General features: G+C 43.4%; 1 long non-coding RNA gene across 1 annotated transcript; it reads left to right on the top strand.

Annotated features, from left to right (window-relative positions):
* Nucleotides 1-5,979: 5,979 nt before the first annotated feature.
* On the top strand, nt 5,980-25,673 carry LOC310836835. Its single transcript, XR_014560250.1, has 3 exons — nt 5,980-6,077; nt 24,412-24,869; nt 25,204-25,673. It is a non-coding gene; the product is annotated as an uncharacterized lncRNA (long non-coding RNA).
* Nucleotides 25,674-26,948: the final 1,275 nt, after the last annotated feature.

Below are 26,948 nucleotides of genomic sequence, written 5' to 3'. Positions count from 1 at the left end.
AGCACTTGTTCTCTGTGAATATTTATCAAGTCAATAAGCGATGGATGAAACAGAGCTCCTGTCTTTTATGAAGGTATTGAATCTCACTTTAGTTTTATGACAATTTTATCACTTATCTTCCTGCTGCATTCTGAATACTCCACCATTAGCATTTTAAAAAAGACATGCTTGCTTTCCAGATTGATTTCCTTTCCTAACCTGTCTCATCTAAACCATCCCATGGAAAATGTGTCTCTTGATTAGAAAGACTGTACTGAATATTTGTAGAAGGTGGTGTTCTTCAGAAGTGCTGTATAGAATAATAGAACGCGGGTGGTGCTGTGGATAAAACCTCAGCACCTAGGACTTGCCGATCGCATGGTCGGCTGTTCGAATCCCCGCAGTGGGGTGCGCTCCCGTTGCTCGGTCCCAGCGCCTGCCAACTTAGCAGTTCAAAAGCACGTCAAAGTGCAAGTAGATAAATAGGTACCGCTTTCTAGCGGTAAGGTAAACGGCGTTTCCGTGTGTGGCTTTGGCTCGCCAGAGCAGCTTCATCACGCTGGCCACGTGACCCGGAAGTGTCTCCGGACAGCGCTGGCCCCCGGCCTCTTAAGTGAGATGGGCGCACAACCCTAGAGTCTGTCAAGACTGGCCCGTACGGGCAGGGGTATCTTTACCTTTACCTTTAGGGTTGGAAGGGACCCACAGAGTTATCTAGTCCAACCCCCCCCCCACAAGTCAGAAAGTTCTTCCTGATGTTTAGTCAGAATCTCCTTTTTTGTAACTTGAATCCAGTCATTTATTGGGTTTTTTTTGTTTGTTTTAGTGGGGAGGGGGTTCAAAGACCAGGTATGGGCTTTCTGCCCTGGGGATCTTTTGGGACAGCCTGCTGTCTGCAGCTCTGGAAATGAGTTGCATCGTAGGTTTTCATGAGTTTTGCAACTTCAGCTCAGGCTTTATCCACATTGCTTGATGGTAACAAGCCTGAAGACCTTGGCAAAATATTAGATGTAACTTTTCAGTGCACCCCTCAGTGACGACACTCTTTCTGTCCACCACATCCAGTGCAAAAAGTAATTGTATTCTCCCAAGTGCCTCGTGTGAAATTTAAACAAAATGCAACTTATTGCTCTAACTCTGAAAGGACACAAGGAAAACAATAGATAAATATGTATGTGAGTTTGGGGCTCATTTTGGTTTGGCCCATATTTTGATTGTATTATGCAACAATGATTAAGAGCTCATCCGCTTTTAAGAGCTCACCCATACTTTTGCTTGACCTGTTTTTTAAAATCATTTTGTGCACAGATTCTTGCATTGCAGGAGGCTGGACCAGATGATGCTTGTATTCCCTTCCAACTCTACAATTCTATGATTCTCTGCTTCTACCTGATGAATTGAAACTGGGTTGAGCAAAAACCCCTCTTTGGGTTTTCCGCCCATCTGATAAGTTCCAATTAAATGCATAAGCTTGGATTTTTGCAAGGCACAGCAGTGGAACAAGCAGAAAATGTCTTGGGCCAGGGGGAATTAATAATGGCATTATATGATCAAAATATGGGTGTCAGGCTGACAGAAAGCCCTGCCGGCTGTTATCCGAAACTGTAATCAGAAGCATACAAGCGACTTGGCAGTAATTAATTTTATTACTCAACAACCAGGGAGTCAGCATACATACGCGCAATTCAGATAAGTAAGTCAGTTGCAGAAGCTAAGTTTCCGGACCCTCTTCCCCTTATTTATGACTCCCTCTGAAAGATACTTGGAGTTGAGTGTGACTTTCATGCTCTTTATTCAGCTCGTAGTAGCAATGATGAAACTTTCCTCAAAACGTCTAGCTATATATACATTATTTACACAATGGGCCCCACGTGATTGGCTAATTTCGGGCTGCTCCTACAGGCCAATCAGGTTGCTGATTCACTTCTACCTGGAGCTGGATTGGGTGGCTCCTGCGGATGAATCAGATTGCAGCATTCTGGATTATATTGTTCTAGGATTCAGCTCAGTACATAACAACCTCCTTGCATTCTTCCGCTATGACTCAGCTTTTCTTTACCGGTTCAGTTGTTTCTGGGCCCTAAGTTCCTGTGCTGAGAGTGGGGGAGAGGAAGGAGTTGAAACAGGACTGTATTGCAGAGCAGGAGACACAGCCTCTGCTCCTTCTCTATCAGCATCCGTGGCTACATCAAGTCTCTACCCTTCACCCTCTCTCTCTGCTGATGATTCCTCCTTGTCCCACCAGTCTGAACCTGGTTAAAAATCCTCTTCCCCTTCAGGCACCTGCTGGACCACAGGCTGCCACCACTCTTCCTCATGCAGCCAGTCCCTGACAGTGGGTCAAGTGTAAGTGAGGATGAGCTCTTTGTTATATGCTGGACTCTGGGCCCTAATACTTCCAGGACTACCTGTCTCCATATGATTCAATCCATCCCTGTGATCATCATCTGAGGTCCTTTTTTGTGTGCTCTCTCCTCGGGAAGCATGGAGGGTGTGAGCACAAGAATGGGGCCTTTTCAGTGATGGCTCCCCACTAATTGGAATGCGCTCCCTGAGAATGCTCACCTGGCTCCATGGTTACATTTCTTTTTAAAACATTCATTTTAAATCATTTTGAGTGGGTGGGATGCTTAAAAGTACACCCCACCCTCTGGTTTTAGGATATGTATGTATTTTCTTTTCTTTTCCGTAAGTCACTTTGAGTTGTCTGTTGGGGAGAAAAGCAACTAATAAATTAAAGAAAAATAGTTATAAAAACAAAAAAAACAATGTATTAAGGAAAGTTAACAAAAATGCATTCAGAAAAAGAATGCAGGTGAGCCCTGTTTAACAGGGATGGCGACTCTCCCTCCTTTTCACTCCAGCTTTATTGCTCTTCCTTGTTCTCTTCTACTTTCCATTCTTCTTTGCTGAGATGCTTGAAATGAAATCCCATCATTGCACAATGCCAGTCTGTTTCAGAGCGGTGTGTGCTCAAAGCCAAAACCCCGAGCAGCAGAGAGTTCTTGCTGCTGACAGACAAGATTGCCTAATGACCCTCTGTGGCAGACGCTAATAGAATACTTCCTCTCCACGCTCAAATCAGTGGCCTCTATCTCCAGCCATCAGTTTTCACCACAAAAAGAACCTGTCAGGGGTAACTTGCAAAGCAAGAGAAAATGCTAATGCCAGCTTTAGGGTCTGTCTCTCTCTCCTTCTCTCTCTCTCTCTCTCTCTCTCTCTCTCTCTCTCTCTCTCCTTCACTCTCTCTCTCTCTCCCCTTCACTCCCCCCCCCCCTGTGGAACACTTCATACGAACACCGGAATGTAGGATGCTGCCTTAGACAGAGTCAGACCTTTTGTCATCTTGCTCAGTATTGTCTCCGCTGAGTGGCAGAGGCTCTCTAGAATTTCAGGCAGGGTCTTTCTCTCCCAGCTGTACCTCAGGATGCCAGGGACCTGAATCTGGGACCCCATGATGCTCTACCACTGAGCTGTGGCCCTTCAGAATGTAGCTGCAGGATTGGACCTGGAGGCAGAGAGAGAGAGAACAGAGTTAAGCTGTGGATGACAAATCAGTGATAGAAGTCCCCCAGATCTATACTTTCAGCCCCTGCACACCTGGCAACCCTGTGAAATCTTATACAAGAGAATAGTGAAACATATGCATATGGCTTCCTATTTCGGTTCCATGAGATATAAATCTCCTTTCTATTTGGGACTTTGCACGTAATGCCTAAATTATGTGCAAAGCACATGTGTGGCAGAGAAGCCCTTCCTGCAAATTGGGAGACAATGTAGTATAGTGGCTAGTGCTGGACTTGGACCTGGGAAACTATGATTCAAATCCCCACTCAGTCATGAAGCTCACAGGGTGTGACCTTGTGGCAGTCACTCACTCTCAGATTAAATTACATTACAGGGTTGTTGTGAAGGTGGTGGTGAGGATTAGAGTGTCAGTCTAGGACTTGGGAGACCAGAACTGAAATATCCCATGGAGCTTTCAGGGTTAAATGTCCATGGAGCTTACAGGGTGACCTTAGGCCAGTCACTCACTCTCAGTTTAACCTACCTCACAGGGTTGTTGAGGGAATTAAATGAAGAGGGGCAGAATCATGTGTGGTATCTTTGAGCTCCTTGGAGAAAATGGTGGGATAAAAATGCAGTAAATAAACAAAATATAAATAAATCTAGTTATCATCTCTCATCAGATCCCACGCACATACAGGTTTGCGTGGTTTATAGGCTGCAATGTTTCCCTTCTGTGGAGCACATGGTGACAAAAAGGAAGCTTTGATCAAGTCACCGTTGCAAACTTATTTGTTCCTCTGCTTCTTGCATAGCAGACGTGGTTTAGTGACCTAAGGTCATTAGCAGAGGGCCATCTGGCCTCTGGCCCAGGAAAGGAGGGCAGCCAGAGCACACCATGTTCCACGGTACAGTATTTGGCACCACCAGAACTTGGACAAACTTTATTTTTAATATTATTTGTATTTTTAGTTACACAGGGTTTCTCTCTCTCCTTCAAGTGAACCACTTGAGTGACGTGTTGCTAATTTTCACCCAAAGAAGTCTGATGAGTGCTGCCTTCTAGCATGCCAAGATATTAGGATGTTCTGCTGCTGTGCCACAAGGACTTCTCTGAGCTCTTGCAAAAGGATGATGGGCTTCTGTCTATTTGGCAAACCTCCACTTTCCTGGCCCCAAGAGGTTTTTCTTGTTAAAACTCAGCTCATTATTTTGTACTCCCTGGAAATTCCTATGAAAGGTAAGGACATCAATACATCAGAGGAGCCCTGCTGGATCAGGCCAATGGACAATCTAGTCCAACATTCTGTTCTCACAGTGGCCAACCAGATGCCTTTGGGAAGCCCACAAGCAGGACCTATGCACAAGAGCCATCTCTCCCCTTATGTGGTTTCCAGCAGCTGGTGTTCGGAAGCACTACAGTCTGTGACTGTGGAGGCCGAGCCATTGATAGCCCTCTCTTCCTCTGTGAATTTGTGTCACCCCCTTTGAAAGCTATCCAAGTTAAGAACATAGGGGACCCTCCTAAACCCTAGAAATTAATAAATGCTAGGATTCTGATTATTTGGGGTGTAAAGGGAGAAATACAAGCTGCAAAGGAATTCCTGGGCTAGTCTATGCAAAAGGACTTGGCCAAGCTAGGGCCATTAAGAAACAATAGAGGGCCTTTGAGGGCCATTGGTAATGCTAGAGAACTGTTCTTCCCCCTTGCCCTGAGGTGTGAACAAGGGTTTGGAAGGTTGTCAGGGTAGCTAGGTGTGAGGTGACAGGAAGAGACTCCTGAGCAAGGGTTGCTGGGAAGAAGGGCTGGGATTCATTTTTGAGCTGATGGCTGCAGAGCTGACTGGGAGAGATGTCTTGGGCTCCATGGCTTCACTGCTGTGAGAGACAAGTCCCTCTTGAAATGACCATGTCGTAAGATCTGGAGTCCCTCCATGCAGGCTGAAGGAGTAAATACCGGTAGGTGACCAAACCATATTTCTTAAAGCTATGACAGTCTCTGCCATGTCTCAATTCTCCAAAGGAACACAGGCCCAGGTTGAGTGCCTGGAACCCCATGGGCTCTTGCCACCACTAGGTAGAGAGAGGGGCAGGCACCCAACTTTTGTAACACTAGCAATAGCCCTAGCAGGATAAGGTCAATGGCCAAACTAGTCCAGAATCTTGCTCTCTCTTTGTTATGAATTTCCTAAATTCTACATCCATTCTAATTTGGTGCTCATCCCTGCCTCCTGCTGGTGTGAGCTCCATTGTTTATCTCTGTGCTGCATGAAGAAGTCCAGCAGTGATGCTCAGGAATGTAAGGACAGGCCGAAGGGGAGAGGCTTTTTATAGCTTTCCCGAATTTTCCCTGTCTGTGTGAGTCCTAACCAGTTGAACTTGCAGTTATAGCCACTTGCAGGGTGGTCAGGAAGCTTTTTACTGCTCCTTGCTGCTGAGTCATTGAGGTGGCAACTCTAAGAGCTGTGTGGGAGGTGCTGGCTAGCTCAAGGACTTCATAAGACTATCCTCAGCAGGTACAGCAGCCTGGCCCCATTGGGTCAACACCAAAGGGGAGATGCCAAAGGTTATAATCTCTTTGAAGTTTGAAGGTAAGGTAACTATTTTATGTTGGGATGATGCGCCCTATGGTTCTGTGATGTTTGCTCATGCCCATACCTAGGAGCAGGCATGTGCAGGGTGTGGGCACTTGCCCTGGGCCTTGAAGGGCTAAGCTGGCCGACTGCTTTTCTGTTTGAGTTTATAACTTTATTCTAACAAGACTCCCACCCTGGGCATCAGACAAGCTCTGCATGGACTTCCGGGACTGGCAAGGGATGAGGCTGATTCAGTCCTATGTGGTTGGTATTCCTGAGTGAGAGACAGGAGAAAGCTTCATTGCTCTGCAAGTGATAGCTGGGTGGAGACTCAAGTGAGTTAGTTAACTGGGGCTTCACGCTGATGGCGTCTCCTTCCTGGAGTGTGATTTTTGTGAGAGCCTAGAGCCTAGAATGATGTTGGATGGAGGAGTATTTGATAGATGAGCAGTATCCTCTTTTCACAGTGGCCAACCAGATATCTCAGTGGGAAAACCCGCAAGCAGGGTCTGAGCACAAGAGGGCTCTACCCTCCTATTGTTTCGGATGCTGGCATGCAGAAGCATTTCTGCATCTGGCCATGATGGCAGACCAATGCCATCCTGGCTAGTACAGTGGTACCTCGGGTTAAGAACTTAATTTGTTCTAGAGGTCCGTTCTTAACTTGAAAGTGTTCTTAAGCGGAGGTACCACTTTAGCTAATAGGGCCTCCCGCTGCCGGAACACTGCCAATGCCCAATTTCTGTTCTCATCCTGAAGCAAAGTTCTTAACCCGAGGTACTATTTCTAGGTTAGCGGAGAATGTAACCTGAAGCGTATGTAACCCGAGGTACCACTGTAGTCATCAAAGCCATTCATGAATTTGTCTAATCTCTTAAAGTCATGCAATCACTGGCCATCACTGCCTCCTGTGGGAATGAATGCCTTACCTCAAATCTGTGCTGTAGGAAGAACAACTTGATTTCAGAAGTCTTCCTGAATCTATCAACATTCAAGTTCTAGTGTTCTGAGAGAGGGATTCCTATTATGTGGAGTGGGGCTTACCTACGCCTCTCCCCAATATTTTATTCAAGCTGGCACCCTGCAATAGGATCTAAGTCAGCCCTGTCATTAATTTCAATTAGTCTCCTCTGAGTAGGATTAAAATTGGATGCAACCCAATGATTATTTTTGAAAGCTTTTTCAAAACACTGCACCTTCACTTGTCCTGGTTCAAAAAGACTAATATTTTCATTTATTGCTCCTGTGCAGATATTTAAAATACATGATTAAAACTGTGACCCTTTTATCTTCTTTCATACCTTTAGTGAGGGTAAATTACTTGATCCCTATTTGCAAATTCAAAGCAATACTGAAGTGAGATGCAATTCTGCCCCCTTCCCCCCACTTCTTCATCATTGGCAGTGTTTCGGGCAAAGGGTGCCCTGAAGTAACCTAGCTGTTGTCTAATTATATCACGTCTCAGTGGAGTCCTTGGCTTCCAGTAAACTGCACAGATCCAGATGTCTGGAGCCTCTTCAATAATTAAAAGGACAACATGCACACACACACACACACACAGAGAGAGAGAGAGAGAGAGAGGGAGGGAGGGGGGAGGGCATAGAGTCTCACTAAGCCCACCCAAATAGCTTTGCTGGCTATGCAAAATTTTTAAAAACTTAGCAATTTAAGCTTTGCATGTGAGAGAAATGATGAGAATCTAAAATAAGGGAGGACAACATATATTTCAAGTGAAAGAACAGCATGACATGAGCAACACTGGTTAGTTTTCAGCCTGTGGGAGCCATTTTAAAATGGGCCTGGCCAGAGAAACAAAACAATTTTCAGATTCTAGAGAAAACACGCCTTCTTTATGTACCTTGCCCTCCATTTTGACATCTACTACAGTCCTTCCTCAGTTTCATTTCATTTATTAAGTTGACTTACCACTCCATACAACTGAAAGGTTCCCCAAAGATAAATAAAACACAAAGTGAGACAACCCTTTAAGAAGGATGTTGACAAACTGGAACATGTGCAGAGGAGGGCAGCCAAGATGATTCAGAGTCTTACAAGACCACAAGCTTAACATGAGTCAACATGTTAAAAAAAAACAACCCAAAAAAACAAGCAAACAAAAAAAATGAGTCAACAGAGTGATGAAGCAGCAAAACTCCTAATGCTATTCAATGCTGCGTATAGTCTCCAAGTCAAGAGAAGTCATAGTTCTGCTCAATTATGCCTTGGTCAAACCACATCTGGAGTACTGTGTCCAGTTCTGGGCATCACAATTTAAGAAAGATATTGACAAACTGGAACATGTGCAGAGGAGGGCAAACAAGATGATCAAGGGTCTGCAAACCATGCCTTATGAGAAATGATTGGGGGAGCTGTGTATGATTAACCTGGATATGAGGAGACTGAAAGAAGATATGATAGTCATTTTCAAATAAGGGCTGCCACAGGGAAGATGGAGCAAGCTTGTTTTCTCCTGCTCCAGAGGGTAGAATTTGAACCAATGGCTTCAGGTTACAAGAAAGGAGATTCCGACTAAACATTAGGAAGAGCTTTCTGATGGTAAGAGCTCTTTGATTGTGGAAGTGATGACCTCTGAAGGTGGTAGACTCTCCTTCCTTGGAGGTTCTTAGGCAATGTTTGGATGGCCATCTGTCATGGATGCTTTAGGTGAGATTCCTGCACTGTAGGGGGTTGGACTAGATGACCCCCAGAATCCCTTTCAACTTTATGATTATATGATTCTTTGATCATAAACCTCCCTGGGGATAGCATTCCTACAGAAAAGTCCTGTTCTTATGTTGCCACCCCACAGACCTCTCAAAACTTCTGTTTGTTATTTGGACTGTAAACCAATCCTAAGGTCATTTTTAAGCCACACAGGGTTCCTTTAAGAAATATGTATTTGCCTTTTGTGTCCTGAAGGATGTCTTCCTCCTTAATTGAAATATGGGTTGAAACCTAGATACTTACTCCCCTTGCTTTTTGAGGCGTCCTCAGAGGAATAGAACCTACTGAAAAGAACCTACTGAAAAACGTATCCAAGGAAGCAACTCTAAACTCTTTTTTGAGGCACTTCCCCCAACAGTGCAAAGTTTGGAATTTCTTATCTCAAAGTATTCCACACTCCCCTGTATTTGCTTGGGTTTCCTAAACCATTAACATTCCATGGACATATTTTATGACTCATAATCTCTTCATAGTTTCAGAAATAGTCAGTTTCTCTCACCAGGGACTTTACATTCCTGAAGGGAGGATTGTGAGCCCTTCACAGATCTACTCAATCAGTTTCAGAGAGGCATTGATGCAGAGTGGAAATCAGAATTTGCTACATTCAAAAATGAAATTAAGGATGAACTAGAGGCCTTATCCACTCAGCTAGCAGATCTTACCTCTACAACTAATGAGGCTGTTGAAATAGGTATATGACACCAGGAAGCCACTAAAAAGATTATGAAGTCTATAGCAGATGTAAAATAAATGTGCAGTCTCATTTTGATGTTAATAAGAAATACAATATTTGTACTTGTTGAGAATATTAAGATCCTAATGACTAACATCAATAGTATAAACACTCACGTGATCATTGCTGAGCTGACCATACATGTTAAATGCTTGTCTTGAATGTGTGATACAACACAACCACAACTTTGCATGGGGTTTGCTTACAAAAACCTACAAATGCAAATGCACATCGTAAGACAAGACAGTGTCATCAAAGCAAGCAGGGGTGCCAACTTGAATGAAATATTGGGGGGGAAGCCCCGCCCCACATAATCACATGACACGGTACACGCACATCATTTGAATGGAAAATGCCATCAATTTGAGGGGCCCAAGCCCCCTCAAATATTTTATTGCGGGGCAGAACACCTACGGCCCCTAGGAGTTGGCTTCTATGAAAGCAAAGAAGTGAATGTTCAAATGGAATTGGAAATGCTTGGAAATACTCAGTTCACTGTGCAACTTTGCAAGCCACTATGCAGAATTGTGTGTGCATTGGATGTGAAATTTTGTTAAGAATTGCAGAAAACATATACAATAGTGTTGGGCCCTAGACCCCCTTCTGGATTGCCAGGCCCCATAAATTTGTATTCAGCCCTGTACAGGGGCATAGCATGCTGACATTATTCCCTTCTTTGCCCAAAACTGTGGGGGTGTTGTGATGTTATCAGAACTTTTGGCTCCTTTGCTGGCCTAACAGATTAATCCAGCTTAAACCAACACCTCTCCAACCCTGATATGCATTTGTGTTGCAAGGGCATGGCATAATAGCAGCATCTGTCCCAACCACTGTGCATTAATTAGGAGATGGTGCAGAATGACCTAAGAGCATATTTCAGTCAGCTGGCCTTGACCTATAAAGCATTATGCCTCAACACTGCCTTTTCCCATCTGAACCTTCCTCCATGGTCAGAGGAGAGAGGACTCTTGCGCTCAAATCCTGCTTGTGGGTTTCTCACAAGCACTGTGGGATAAATCCAGCCTTGTATAACCTACAAACTTAAGACCATAGAGTAAGCTATCCTGCCAGGTTTAGCTAGGTCACACCCCCTCACCTTGGGAGGAAGGGCTACAAAACTTGTTATCCCACTTTCCAGCAATATTCCATCATGTGAGGTCTTAGGCCATGTGACTTGACTTAAGCCATCTTTGTGTTCCTATACAAATAATTTAGAATCATTTGCCTCCTTTGGAACCTAAGTTTTGCTGCCTATATTTTCTTGCTGCTGTATGGAAAAGCACGTGAATATGACCTTTGATGAGATTGCAAGTAGACCATTTTTAACTTACCAAACGTGTGGTCTTTTTCTACACTAAGGGAAGTGGGAAACTCTGGAAAGGAATTAAAGGGGATATTTTAAAGCTCTAACAGCTTTACTTTGTTGCATGTTTTGTGATTTTAAAGCTCTGCTGGGGTTCTTTCACCAAAGAGTACTTGTCCCAAACCTGGATCTTGGCACCCAGGGTATCCTATTTTTATTCTTTAACCAAATTACCAAAATACAAGACACTTTGGGTGGCATAAGGCAGAGGTGTAGCTGTGAGGGGCTAGCCGGGTTTTGTTTTTTTTGCCCCGGGTGAAGCATTCAGAGGGGTGCCATTGAGGCTCCCAGCCTGTGTGTATACAAATGCATAAGGTAAAGGTACCCCTGCCCATCCGGGCCAGTCGTGTCCGACGCTAGGGTTGTGCGCCCATCTCACTTAAGAGGCCGGGGGTCAGCGCTGTCCGGAGACACTTCCGGGTCACGTGGCCAGCGTGACGAAGCTGCTCTGGCGAGCCAGCACCAGTGCAGCACACGGAAACACCGTTTACCTTCCCGCTAGAAAGCGGTACCTATTTATCTACTTGCACTTTAGGGGTGCTTTCGAACGGCTAGGTGGGCAGGAGCTGGGACCGCAGATAGGAGCTCACCCCGCTGCGGGGATTCGAACCGCCGACCATGCGATCGGCAAGCCCTATGCGCTGAGGATTTACCCACAGTGCCACCCGCGTCCCTATACAAATGCATAGTTGGTGCCAAAATGGGTCTTTGACCCAGGCAAAATAAAGCCTGCATAAAGGCATATGGTCAGCCACTGTGAGAATAAGATGCTGGACTAGACTGGCCATTGGCCTGATCCAGAAGACTCTTCTCACGTTATCATGCTGAGAGAAACAGACAGACAGAAAGAGAGATAGATTCACTCTCTCTCTCTCCATTCTTTCCACATCATTCATCATTTAACTAATTTATGCATCACCCTATAAAAAGGGGGTTATTGTAAAATGCTGTGGGTGCAGATCATGTGTAAGGCCAGTGGCATAGCTTGGGGGGTGCAGGGGGGCCAGCCGCACTGGGTGCAACATCTGGGGGGTAGGGTTAGGGGGCATAAATCCACGGGTTAGGGGGCGCAAATCCACGGGTTAGAGGGTGCAAATTACTTGCCTTGCCCCAGGTGCTGACAACCCACACTATGCCACTGTGTAAGGCAGAGAGCAAATCACATGTTTCTAAATATTTTTTAAAAAAGAAAATTTAACTTCCCATGATGAAATAAAAAGCAAACCAATGGGATGGCCAGTGTATAGTGCATTGTTTCTCTTGCCTCCTTATCTCCTTCCCATATCATTTCCCCATACATTCCTCCTCCTCCTCCCCATATCATTTTCTGAACTCATGATTGGGACAGAACCTGGCTGGCACGTTCATCAAAGCACACACTTTGTTCCAAGAAACCAATCAGCCAACAATTTTTCCAGGGGACTCATCCTCCTTGCTCATCCTGAAGCATGAGATCCAACCATGTTCTGAAACTTTGACATTTCCCGTAATAACTGGGATTGACGGTTGTGGGGGTGTGAGAGCTGGTACAAATTACCGGGCTCCACTGGTTGGAAGGGGCCCCAGAGCCCGACTCTCTTGCACAAGTTTTATGCAGCTCTTAATGAAATATGTATATCATCTTCAATGCACGCGCAATTTTGAATAATGGCATGCAAACCTGTGCCGCGAACCAAGCATTCCTGACTCTCTGCAAAAAACCTTTGACAGAAGGATGGTGCAGTCTCATCTTGTTATGAGCATTTGTATGCTTTCACAAGCAAATCCTGTGTGAATGCAACGGAATTGTTGTGTGAATGTGAATGCAAAAAAAAAAAAATAATGGTTGTGTGATGCAACTTTGCCTGTATAATACTGCATGTGTGTGAAGGGTGTGTGAAAGGTAATGTACTTAGCTCAGGGTAGCAAAGCACAGACAGATTTACAAATGTGTGTGTGTGTGTGTGTGTGTGTGTGAGAGAGAGAGAGAGAGAGAGAGAGAGAGTCCAGAGGTGTCCTCCTGTTAAGCTGCAATGGATTGTAATGAATTGCTTTGAAGTCATTTCAGCACCAGGTGGTGGTGGGGGAATAATCTCAAGCCCCCCTCCCCCCTCCTGTCTTGTAGTTTGCAAGAACAAAGGTGGCAACTCTAGCTGTCTCTTGTAGTGTGGTTTTGCTTTTCATGCTGCATTACTATTCTTAGCTGTAATAGTATCTCATGAAATAAAGATTGGAGTATAAGTAGAGATGCAACATTTGTAGCTATGGGGAAAACCTTGTTTTAACCCTCTACCACACCCGTTAACATTTTCTTTGGGAGGAAATGAAATTGTTTGGGGGAAAATAAAGAAATGCAATATTCTTTTTTTTAAAAGTCCTCTTTACATATCAAAAGTCACTTTGCTACTTTAAAGACATAAAATGCATTATGTATAATATGATTACCATAGAATTATCAGGCCTGGCATTTTAAAAGTACCATTTATTCTGACAATAATTACAAACTGAAATTATTTTTTATTTTGTTACAGATGGAGCTATATGCACAAGCTTCTTCCTTTTCACATGTCGGTTCATTTCTTGACTGGATGTATTTCTAGACTGACTCATCTTTATTTTCATACGCTGCACCATGGAGGAATCGAAAGCAGTCAAGAAACAGGCAGAGTCAGAGGCTGTGTTGCGCAAAAACCTTACCACCATCTTGCAGAAGGGACATGCAGTCCCAGAACTGCATTCCTTGACCTGAAAACATGTATGTAAAAATGTCATCTGTTGACATTTGGTACTTGCCTTTCCCACACCAAGTTACAAATATAGGTTGGGGGACACCTGACTTGACAGCAATACAGGGATCTTTGTAGATCACAAGCTTAAGATGAGTCAATATTGCTAATGTAGTTCTGAGCTGCATGCGTGCAGCAACTGATAGTGTAGCAAGAGCAGAAGATCATCCTTTTCAAATTCTATTAATAATACTGGGCTTTGAGGTGCTTATTTGTGAAGTTAAGATTTCAGGCTACAGTTTCTAAACTATGCTAAGTATTTCAGATATTTTCTCTAAACTAAAATTCCCAAATGAAGAGAGGTTGCAGCATTTGGGACGCTTCCGTTTAGAGAAAAGGAGACATGATAGAAGTTTATAAAATGATGCATGGCCTGGAGAAAGTAGACACAGAAATTCTTTTCCTCTCCCTCTTATAACAGGGCATCTTATGAAGCTGAATGTGGGGAGATTCAGGACAGATAAAAGAAAAGCCCTTCTTCATGCAGTGCTAAACAGAGATTCCCTCTCTGTGAACACCAAAGTAAGGAACTTAACAAGGGATTTCCATGAATAAGGAGAAGAAAAAGATATTTTGAAATATGCTGTTAGCTAAGCAAGTTAGCTGAAGTTTTATTTGTTGGATTCATGCTTCTTGGTGTTTAATAAGCCTTTGAGGGTACAACTGTATCATGTGCAAATGCATGTAAGAACAGAGCCCAAAGGAGCTAGTTACACTGTGGAACTCGCTCTCCCAGGAGGCAGAGATGGCCACCAACTTGGATGGCTTAGAAAGAGGATTAGACAAATTCATGAAGAAGGAGTGGGCTATTGAGAGCTACTAGCCATGATGGCTATGCTCTGCCTCTCTGGCTGGAGGCAGTGATGCTTCCAAATACCAACTGGTCGGATCCTGCTTGTGGTTGTCCACTGTAAGAATAGGATGTTGGACTAGATGGGTCATTGACCTGATCCAGCAAGCTCTTCTTATGTTCTTATGAGTCTGTGTAATGCTTAATCTCCTCCCCGCCCCTGCAAAAAAACCATAGTTGTGAATTATTACTGTTTTGCTAGTCAAACATTAAAGAAGTGCTCAATGATGTTATTCTCTCCTGCTTTCAATGCTCAAAATGCATTTGGAATTTGAGAAAAGAATATATAGAGAGGGAGGGAGGTTTGGGGGTTTTTTTGCCTTGAGGATGAGTTATCTGGGATTTGAAAATCTGTTCCTCCAGCAGCTGATCAAGCTCCTTACAACATTGTATGGCAGAAAAGAACTATAGGAATGGTACCTAAAAAGCTTGTATGTTCTGCAGCTTGGTAGCTATCTCTTTGTGTATATTGAAATATAGGGTTGCTATGGATAGTGGCCAGAGCAATGACATAGAGAGAGCTGCCTAGTTCGCAATAAATGTCAAGATGTCACTGAATGAACACATAATTTCATTGTCTTCCTTTTCTCAAAAAGAGCATTGAACATCAGCCAAGAAAATGAGTCTTTGGTGGGAAAGAGTGAATGTGAAACTAAAAATGAGAGAGCAGCTTTTGCCCTGAGTAAATAGTATTTTTTTAAAAAAAAAATAAAAAATTAACAAACCAGTAAAAAAAGGGTGCAAACATCAGAAAAAGAAAGAAAATAAATAATTAGAAATTTAAACAATAAAGCATCGCAGCCTGGAAGGACAAAAGTATAATGATATACGGCACAGCTCCAAAACGATGCTAAAGCAATAAAAAGGGATAGTAAAACTCATACAAAGATTTATCTTTACAAATAATAAAGGTATATAGAAACAAAAATGTTTTCCACCTGTCCTGTGAGTTCCATCATTATTGAAAATAAAGGTTCTATATTGAGCGCCACAACCCCAGAGTCATCCACGACTGGACCTAATGGTCAGGGGTCCCTTTACCTTTATAGTCTTAAATGAACTAGACCTTTGCATATACTGGTGACACTGAGTGACCATGTGCCTCAATATTTGTAAAGGAAATATAATTGTGTGTGTATGTAGGCCTTTCCTGGCCCTCATGTTCATTGACAGAGTGCGTATAGGTGTGCCCGCACCCCCATTCCACCCTCATTCTGCCTTCTTCTGGGTTCAAAACAATCTGCGCATCAGCAATTGCGTGTCAACTGGATGCGTTTAAAATGGTCTCCGTGTGTCTGTGTGTGTGTAGGTGGGGTGTCATTTGAACTCTGCCCTTTAGATACTAGTAGTTTGTCAGGTATCTTTTCATGGAGGGCAAATTGCCAATATTCTGTTTGTTATGTATTGAAGTTCTCACCTTGGCCACCAGGAGTATCATGTATATAGTTTTCACTCAGGTCCACGTCAGTTAGTTTAGGTGAGAAACCCTGGGTTGTTGTTGCTACAATGTTGACAGCTGGCTGCCTATAAAAGCAGGCCGGCTGAGCTGTTGCTGTTCAGTTCTGTTCTGGCCTCTGAATAAACAAGAGCTGTTTGAAGAATCGCTGTGTCATCTGATATGTTCACGCACAACTTAACACTGTTTGTTGTCTCCAAATTTCTGAAACCCTTCATACACTTCCCCCTTGACAATAAAACAGTTAGGCTAGATAATAGTACTCTTCTAGATCTGAGGGGGTGGGTGGGTGTTAGTCTGGTTGATGCCCTGAGTCCCTTCCAGTTCTCTGGATCCTGTACTGAGTGAGATTAGAATCTGACAAGAGGAGTAGAACAATTTTCTTTGGGGGGCAATGATCGTAGCTGGCCAGTTAGATGTCCTCATCAGCATCCCAAAAGGATGAGCCAGGTCCCAAGAGCTACAACAGAGTGATGGGGCCCTCCAGGCTAATGGGTGGGACTTTCCTCCACCCTTGTCACTTAGCTGCTATTTATTTGGGAGAACAAGAACTAGTGTGATGTGTGTGAGCTGAGCTGGAAGCAGGCTGGAAGCAGGCTGGAAGCAGGCTGGAAGCCAGAGACACAGAGACCTTCTTGCTTTGTGCTGGATCTAAAACTGTGACTAAAGGAGAAGCATGATCTGTTGCATAGGAGCCAACTGACTTGACTGCCTGGGCACCCACAATAATATAATGGGCACATGAGAAAAGCCAGCAGGCAGCAGCGGTGCTGCCTCTGAGAGAGAAGCAATTCAGCTCTGTCCTCTGCAGCCAGCAAGCAAGGCACCCTTTTCTTGAGAGTAGAGCTTGGACGCAGAGGCAGAGTCTCTCCAACTCTGAGTCCAAGTTGCTCCCCATGGAAAAGCATATCTCGCTGGCTACAGAGAGGAGGAGGAAGAAGAGCCGCTGCTGGCAGCAACAACGTGGACGTGCAACCTCACAAACATACACCTAAACGTAGAATGTATGATGTCACACACACTATGTGTAAGTGTGTGCATGTGACGTTGCACGACTGCATCGCGGCAGTGGGCACCCACAATCCTGAGGGCGATATGGCACCCCTGATCTGTTGGGGTGCTAATGCTGTGAGCACCTCCATCTTAGGCTCAGGTTATATATATGTGTGCAACTAAAACCATATATCCTAAAGATACCACATTCTCTGCATTCCAAGGAAACTGGGTAAGTGCTTGGGACCCCTGGAGTCTCTTGCTGCTCAGAGATTGGGATGGCACATAACAAAGGCCTTGAGGGGAGACTGATGTGATTAAGGTTAGTTGTGACTATGTTGATCTGAAGGGCTTGAAAAACAAAACAAATGAATTAAGTTGCAATAAGGATGTGGAAACACAAAGCAAAAGAACCAAAAACTACATGAGCAAGCACATATTTATTTACTTAAACATCAACAGCTAACAGCTAGATGTAAAAACAGATGTTAAAACTCAAAATCACAAATCACAAAACAGACAAACACTTTTCCAAACCAGTCAGAAAACAGCAAACAAAGAATCAGCAGCTAGTTCTGGAAATGGCAGTCAGATTTCTTACAGGTGCTGATATAAAAAGGGCTTGGAGAACTGGAGTAAATATTTGAACTATATGAAAAGCAATTGTAATAAACAGATTACGCGAGTAGGACTGCAATAAATTTTGTAAGGAGGACTGTGTGAAATATTGCGATGAAGACTATGAAGAGAATTATTAGTTAAGGACGATTAAAAGTAATAGAAAAATTAAGAAATGTAAATAAAGTGATAAAGAATGAAAAATCTTCAGATGTGGCAGATGGAAGTCCAAAACACTGTATAAGATAAGAAAATATGTTAAATGATTGTTGAAAATGATATGTTTTAAAATTGGGAGAGATAGATAGATAGATGATAGATAGATAGATAGATAGATGATAGATATAGATAGATAGATAGATAGATAGATAGATAGATAGATAGATAGATGATAGATAGATAGATATAGATAGAGAAAGGGCTTGATGCAGAGATCTCAGGAAACCATCTCCCGCTTGGTTAGGGCCATCTACATCTACAAAAACTAAATTGCAGATGCTTCTAAGAAGTCAGCTTCAGATGTACTGGGGCAAGAGGATGCTTTGAGAACAGCAACCTGCTGGCTACTGGGAGATCCATGCCAGCCCTTGGAGGCTTTTGCAGGTCCTCCAGATAGCCCATCACCTTCAGCCTGGCCCCACATTTCTTTGGATTCACATTTCCTTGCCTCCTCCCTCTCTTGGCTGCTCACTAACTTCTGGGTCAATTTGTCTGAACAGAAAACAACAATGTTAATTGTCGTCTGGCATTTCTCATAATTTTTAAATGTATTTTTGTTTGTTCTGTGTTCCCATTATAATCTGGATAATGAATAAGCAATATGCAAAAATAATATTTTAAGTGTACCAAGAGCAATAATTTAATTAGTGTAACTAGAACACTTTAATTCATCCCATCAAATTAATGAAGTGTGAGCCGGAAATGCAAAAGGTATTAACTTCTGTGACATGGCTTGGATTTGCTAAGTGGCTTTGATATTCTAAGTAGAATACAGGACCCTCACGCCACTGATGGAGATTATTCTGATACTACAGAAGCTATGGTGCTCCAGAATGAGAAGTCTGATCTAGTCCAATGAATTTGTTGCACCCTGACTCCCTAAAAGAGACATGTGAGTGTTTCATTGCATGCCCAGGTGCACCCTACCCCCCAGGAGCCAGGCCTCAATCAAGTAAAACACAGACAACACATTTTGGGATTAAAATTGGCCACAACTACAATGAATTTCAGATTTGGAATTTTGGCTTAGGCATTGGGCATGTATCCCTCTCAGTCCAGTGTTGGGGTCTGAGGCAAGATAGGATCAGTCAGGAACACTGCAAAATGTGCATTTACACAGCTGGCCCCCTTTTCCACATTGCCGAGGGGAATCCTGTGGCCCAACATTGTGTGCTTGTGGACAGAGACTCTCCTCACTAACCCTTGAAACGGGACTCTGATATCACTGCCGCAAAAGGGGTGAGTCACCACATCACTCCTTGTAGGACTAAAGGATTCTGCCCAAGGCCTAAAACTGCCACCCTAGACAGCGAAATCGCTGTCTCGCCACCAAGACTACCTACAGCTGAAACCAAAAAGCCTCAGAAGTCTCCCAACCAGTTCTCAAGGCCCTGTTTCACATTGCACAACCAATGCTCATTCCCCAATGGGGTCAGGTGTACACCATCAGGTCTAAAAGCTTTGAGCTTAATGAGTTTAATGTCTGAATGCTTGATCACCCGGTCACCAAAACGCAGAGTCGCATTATGAATTGCCCTACTGATTTTTGCAATGGTGTAATTGGACCCGAAGGCTGCAAAGCCCCTTTCGAGAGCAAACAGGGAAGAAGCTCCAACCAAAGAATGGTAGTATTAGGACACATTGTCCGAATTATTTGAATGTCTTTGTTCAATGACTTGATTAGGTTGATACTCTTTTGGGCCACCGGGTCATTCTCATTCAGGTGAAGAAGCAGGGCATCTGGGGGGCCATGAGCCATGATTGCTCATTGTAACTGTGGCAGGAGAACAGTCCAAAGCATCCCTCACTGACCCATTCAGTATAAGCAGACTCTTGAGTGGATGCTCCAGGTGTTTGTCTCAATGATTCACAGCTGCCCTGTGGACAATACTGTGGCCGATGATCCAAACGTGCTTGCTGGAAATATCTGGAAAATGAAGTGGAATCTGTAAGTGGAAGCTGACCAGGGCAGATGTAACCTTTGTAAGCGTTAGAGCGCGAGCTGCCCATTGCCTTGATGCGGTCTCGATCCAAGCCCCAGGCTGCAGCAAATGTGGTAGCCCCGATGCGGAAGGAGTGCCCAGAGAAAGGCCTTGGGTTGCCCCCACATGCCAAGATGACCTTCCACAATACAGAAGTAAACTGGTGCCTGGACAGAGGGCAGGCATTCACGTGACTCAAGAGTGGGCCGTCTATATCAGGCCTCACTTTCAAGAACCTATGGGTGTCACAGACTGGGCAAGGGCCGTTGTGAGGCGAAGGGGCTAATGTCAGGATGGTGCCTCAGTGTGACTGATCTGTCTTGGGAGAATGAATTCTAATTTTTAAACAATCCCTGCAGAATGTACAGTGGTACCTCGGGTTAAGTACTTAATTCGTTCGGGATGTCCGTTCTTAGCCTGAAACTGTTCTTAACCTGAAGCACCACTTTAGCTAATGGGACCTCCTGCTGCCGCCGCGCCACCAGAGCAGGATTTCTGTTCTCATCCTGAAGCAAAGTTCTTAACCCGAGGTACTATTTCTGGGTTAGCATAGTCTGTAACCTGAAGTGTATGTAACCCGATGTACCACTGTAATATCCTTAATAACCAAGCCTGCTTCAGGTGAAATCACCAAGCCTCCAGTGCATTCACCAACGCACAGAGCCCCCAAAAAGCCAATGAATATGCGGCTTGGAGTAGCTGAACCTCCAAACTGGACCAACAAACACTGCACAACTTGCCCCAAATCAGCTGCAGGGTCTTGAAAGTAACAGGCTTCTGTGAAGCAGGTAATGCTGGGTGCATGCAACACCAGCCCGCAATTAGCTTTTTTATGTGGAATGTATTACAGGGGTCAGGCAGATGGAAACATTTGCTAAAATAAGATATGGCTGCCCTGTGGAGGCTCAGGGTCTTGATCATCGGTAGGCAAACTAATGCCCAGGGGCCAGATCTGGCCCCATTGCCTTCTCAATCTGGCCTGTGGATGGCCCAGGAATCAGTGTGTTTTTACATGAGTAGAATGTGTATTTTTATTTAAAACGCATCTCTGGGTTATTTATGGGGCATAGGAATTCGTTTATTTTTTCCCTTCAAAATATAGACCGGCCCCCCACAAGGTCTGAGGGACAATGGACTGGCCCCCCTGCTGAAAAAGTTTGTGCTGACCCCTGGTCTTGATGGGCAAGCCTTTTTGCTTGAGAAAAACCATGTATATTAGCACGTCAGACTCCCTAGCAGAGTGCCTGTGAGACGTGTCACGGCTAAAATGGCTGCTCTTTCTTTAATGCAAATACAGCTAGGTCAGCATGACTCAGCGGCCTGCAGCAGGTTGTATATATAAAGTGATAAATGTTAGTTTGAGGCTGAGGCTGGTGTTTGGGTTGGTTGGTGCTGGTGTGTATTCTTATTCAGTCGTGTTTTGCACAAAGACTTTTAAGAATAAAACTCTGCAAGGATATTCTCGTGGACTCTTTTATGCAAACAAGGGTCCGAGGACCAGGCTGAAGAGACAAAGGGAGGTCACAACCCATTCCTTCTTCTTCTTCTTCTTCTTTTTTTTTTTTTTTGCTTTTTACAAACACTGACAAGACGAGCAGAACTTTTATCATCTAGTCTGTCCCCAGAAAATCCATAACAATAGAAATGCACTTATTTATTTTAATGAATTAATATCCTGCTTTAAAGTTATATTTAGATGTATTCAGCATTTGGAGTGTCCTGCCTTTCTCCCATCACCTGCATCCAGTATACCTGAAGGAGCATCTCCACCCCCATCATTCAGCCCAGACACTGAGGTCCAGCTCCGAGGACCTTCTGGCGATTCCCTCACTGTGAGAAGTGAGGTTACAGGGAACCAGGCAGAGGACGTTCTCGCTAGTGGCACCTGCCCTGTGGAACTCCCTCCCACCAAAGGTCAAAGAGAAAAACTACCAGACTTTTAGAAGACATCTGAAGGCAGGCCTATTTAGGGAAGATTTTAATGTTTGAAGTTTTATTCTGTTTTTAATGTTCTGTTGAAAGCTGCCCAGAGTGGTTAGGGAAACCCAGCCAGATGGGTGGGGAATGAATGAATAAATGAATAAATAAATAAATAAATAAATATGAAACCTACTCCCATGGGAAGCTAGGATGGCCACCAATTTGGATGGCTTTAAAGCAGGAGTAGACAAATTAATGGAAAAGAGGGCTGTTGATGGCTACTAGTCTGGATGGCTATGATCTTTCTCTATGGTTGGAGGCAGCAGTGCTTCTGAATCCGTCACTGGAAACTGTGGGTGAGGAGAGGGCTCTTGTGCTTGATTCCTGCTTGCTTGCTGGTTTCCCACAGGCATCTGGTTGGCCACTGAGAGATCAGGATGCTGGACTAGATGGGGCACTTGCCTGATCCAGAAGGCTCTTCTTATGTTCTTAGTAAAACATAATCTAAAATGACACTCTTGTAAAAAAATATTTAGTTCACAAGGGATAGATAGAGCAATACGCGTGCCAGAGCATACCAAAAGCAAAACAAACCCTAAACCCTTGAGTATTTCAAATATAAACACAAAGATTACTTTGGATTTTTATAAAGCCTGCTCATTTTTTTTGGCTGGAAACAAGGAGAGACAGAGCTCTAAACCACTTCTTGCCTATAAAAGCTGGCACTGATAAATTGAGAGAAACACTTCCTTCCAATATGTGTGTTTTTAGGGCCCACTTTATTTTTATGATTGCAGGGTGTTTCAAGTTGTTTTTTAAATATTGTATTTTAATGTATATCCACCATGGGACCTTAGGGTGAAGAAGTGTGGTTTAGTGGTTAGAGTGCCAAACTACGACTGGGAGTGCAGGATTCAAATCCTCACTCTACTATGAAGTTCCCTAGATAAGCTTGGGCCAGTTGCTGCCTCTTAGCCTCTTAGCCTACTCCATGTATTCAATGTTTTTGTTCAGGTAGAGCTTTCCAGAAGAAAGTGTAGCCTCCATTTTCTTCCTTCAGTTGTCCCTTTCCTGCTCTTTGAGTTTCTCGAAGCACTGTAATATCAATATTAAAACGTCGCAATTCTTTTGCAATGATGGCTGTCCTGAGTTCAGGATGCTCAGTATCTGTGTTATCCAACAAAGTCTCTATATTCCATGTTCAAAACTTCAATTGTCTTTTATGACTGCTGGGTGGTGACCCCACTGGGTGTGGTAACCCAGTCAAGAAAAATGGGGGGCAGACTAGGGCACCTTTTCTAGCCCCTCCCCCTTTTCAGGGTGAGCAGAGTGTATCCTAAAAAGGGCTGATCAGTCATGGGTACAGCTATCAAGCTGTTCAACTACCTCATTCCTTGAGTCAGAACAACTGAATCTGTATTCACCGCCCATGTGCCGGTTTATGACTAGGGGCTTCCAGATTTCATGGTCCTGCCCGCATTACCATTGCCAATCACCATGGGACTTTTGGGGGTTTGGGATGGGTTTTTGAAAGATGCCTGTGCGTGAATTTGTTTTGTGTGTGTAGATCAGTGTGTGCTGACCATGACACAGTCTTTGCAGTAAGGCTCTATTCCGATGGCATGAGTATCACGACGACTGGTAGATTCCTATCTGCTGCAGCCTTCATCCACCTTCACAGCTGTTGTAACATGCCACTTGTTATCTTCTGCCTGTTCTGCTGTTGTGGACTTCTTGGATCCTTATTTGCCTAGCTCCTCCCCTTTGACCTTACTGCCTTGCGTGACCCTGCTGGGAGTCCAAGGCTCCCAACAGCTTCTCTCACAAGGGTCATAGGAATGTGAAAGCCCACTCACCACGGCAAGGTGATGATCTAGCAAGTAAGGGCCCTTGATCACCCTACATATGAATAGGGAGACTTTTGGCAGTCACTGAGCTAGCTGGATCTAAATAAAATGCATATCTATATACAGTGGTACCTTGGGTTACATACATTTCAGGTTACATACGCTTCAGGTTACATAGGCTTCAGGTTACAGACTATGCTAACCTAGAAATAGTGCTTCAGGTTAAGAACTTTGCTTCAGGATAAGAACAGAAATCGGGCTCCAGTGGCACGGTGGCAGCAGGAGACCCCATTAGCTAAAGTGGTGCTTCAGGTTAAGAACAGTTTCAGGTTAAGAACGAACCTCCGGAACGAATTAAATACTTAATCCAAGGTACCACTGTAGCTGATTTTGCCATTATTATCAGCAACTACGATTTCCACCACTATTGGCAGGTTGTGATATTAGGAAGGCACTGTACATCAATCTGGGGAGCAACATTTTAAAAAAATATTTCAGCCCCCCAATGAATAGATAAAACATCCTCTTTTACAATTTGCACATTGTTAAAATCAACAATGCTAATTCTTTAAACAAGACTTTGTTTTGGATGGGATAGGGGAAGTGGACAGCAGAACAGAATTTCACTTGCCTGAGGATTTCTTTTACTTTTGACTGGAAATACGATATTGTAAGCAGCTCGCTAAATATCAGAAGCCAGAGAGAGAGATTTGAAAAATGCCCAAATGGTGGGGTGCTAGCTGCTTGCCCTCTTTTTCATCGCTTGCAAAATCAGGATAAATAATTTAAATCTGTACAGATTATTCATTGTTTTAAATCAGAACGTGCACTTCATTAACACACCAGCTGCCCATCTACTCTGACATCCTCTTTCTACAGAGCCCAGCCAGATGCCTGTGGGAAACAAGCGAGCAGGATTCAAACGCAAGAACAGTCTTCTCCCATCCTGTGGATTCCAGCAACTGGTATCTAGCAGCATTTTGCCACAGACTTTGAAGGCAGAGCTGAGCCATCAAGGCTAGCAGCCGTTGAGCGTCCTCTGTGTCATGAATTCATCTAAAAGTTTTTTAAAGATATCCACATTGGTGGCCATCACTGCCTCCTGTGGGAGCCAATTCCATAGTTGCTGCGTGGATAACTTTCTTTTATCTGTCCTAAATCTTCCTACATTTAGCTTCGTTGGATGTCCATGGTTCTTCTGTTACAAGAGGAGAAAAAGATTTTCTCTACTCAACTTCTCCATTCTGTGCATAATTTTATAAACTTCCATCCTGCTACCTCTTACTTGAATTTTCTTTAAACAATGAAGTTCTTGACTCCGTAACCTTTCCTCACAGGTGAGTCACTCCATCTCCTTTAACATTTTGGATGCCCTCTTCTGAACCTTTTCTGACTATACAATATCCTTTTTGAGCCAAGGTGATCAGGACAGTACATAGTAATCCCAAACTAAGGAGTTTCTGTAGAGCTACAGCAGTTTTGTAGAGGGAGAAGCAAAGGGAGGAATTCTACCCTACTGTGAGCGTCACATGGTTGGCCATTGTGGAAAATAGAGTGCTGGATCAGGTTGAACCTTTATTCTAATCCTGCGTGACTCTTATGTTCTGCTGGAACAAATCCAATAAAGCAGCACACACTTTGCAACCTTTTTTTTTTACCCTTCTCTTGTAGCTGTTGCTTGAAGTAGACAGCTTGATGTGCAGAGATCCGCATGGCATGCATTTCAGACCCCTGTTAAAATTTCACAAGCTGGCCAGAGGTATCCTGTTCTCATCCTGTGGAGGAAACCACAGAGCAAAGCAGTAAATATGGCTTGGTTGTTTTAGCACCAAGGATAGCTCCTGGAGAGCCACTTGTTCGGGTATGTACTGGAAGTAAACTGGACCTTTTCCATACTTTAATTCCTTTCCATTAAAATCATTGTGATTTTTAGTTATGATGATGATGATTGATTAAAATTATTAGTTGCTTTTCCCCACGGCAGCTGAAACCTACTTACAATATTTTAAGCCCCAAAACAAACACACATTAAAAACATCATAAAAAATATAAAAGACAATTCTATTTTTTTAAATAGAAACATCAGCTTTGGAATACTCAGCTTTATGTTGAACAATAAAAATATCTCCTTATATTTGAAAGCTGAAGTGCTAAGTATGTGCATATTACCTATGGTGTGTTATGGAACAAAGAACTGGACTAGATAGGTATTGGGTGAGGTATTGGGTCCTTGTGTAAAATTTCATGGTGTCAGCTTATTCCTTTAAGTTTACGGAGATGGGCAGAATTTTAATGGCTGGAAGCTGTGGTGGGTGGCAGGGTGAAAATCTGTAAAAGCAGGAAATGATATATAATGAATTGAAAAAAAATGTTTAAAAGTACATTTCCAAAAAAAACAGAGTCCTTTTTGTTGGGGATAATTCAGAGGGAAATTCCCAGGTGTCAAAAAAGACTATTTATATACGCTACTACTGCGGCCCGTGTTTTGTTAGCCCCCAAATGGAAAATGAGCAAGGTTCCAACCAAAGAAGAATGGCAACATAAACTGTTGGAATACGCGCAGCTTGCAGACTTAACATATAGAACATGAGAACAAGAAGAATGCACGTTTAAAGAAGACTGGAAAATGTTTACTGAATATATGGGTAAAAATTGTGTTCATTTAAAAACGCTGGTAGCATTAACATTAATTCAACGGTGTAAATAAGTTTTGATGGATGTAACAATGGATTAATGAATGGCTTAGTTCATGTAAAATATATAGTAAAATATATAGTTCATGTAAAATATATATAGTTTGCAAAATGAACCATGGAAAAAGAAGGGCAGTCATTGATTTAAGTTTGTTTAAATGAATATTTTGAAATGTAATTTAGAATATATATATATATGTGTGTGTGTGTGTGTGTGTGTGTGTGTGAGAGAGAGAGAGAGAGAGAGAGAGAGAGAGAGAGAGAGAGAGAATATCTGTAAAAGTGAGTTACAGATAGGTAGCCGTGTTGGTCTGCCATAGTCAAAACAAAAAAAATTCCTTCCAGTAGCACCTTAAAGACCAACTAAGTCAGTTCTTGGTATGAGACACCACCTTATACCGTAAACCAACTGACCGACAAACATATCTACATGCCTCTAGCTACCATCCCAAACATACCAAACAGTCCATTGTATATAGCCAGGCACTACGTTACAGCCGCATCTGTTCCGATTCTACAGACAGAGACTCTCACCTAAGAGATCTACAGCAAACCTTTTTAGAACTAAAATACCCAACAGATGAAGTTAGACAACAGATCAACAGAGCCAGACTGATACCCAGAGAGAACTTGCTGCAAGACAGACCCAAAAAAGAAAATAACAGAACACCTCTAGTCATCACATACAGCTCCCAAGTTAAAACAGTACAACGCATCATCAGA

Source organism: Podarcis gaigeae (assembly GCF_964106915.1).
Source record: "Podarcis gaigeae genome assembly, chromosome: Z".
NCBI classification, from domain to species: domain Eukaryota; kingdom Metazoa; phylum Chordata; class Lepidosauria; order Squamata; family Lacertidae; genus Podarcis; species Podarcis gaigeae.
The sequence above is the reverse complement of the archived record's forward strand: the minus strand, read 5'-3'. Positions and strand labels throughout refer to the sequence as shown.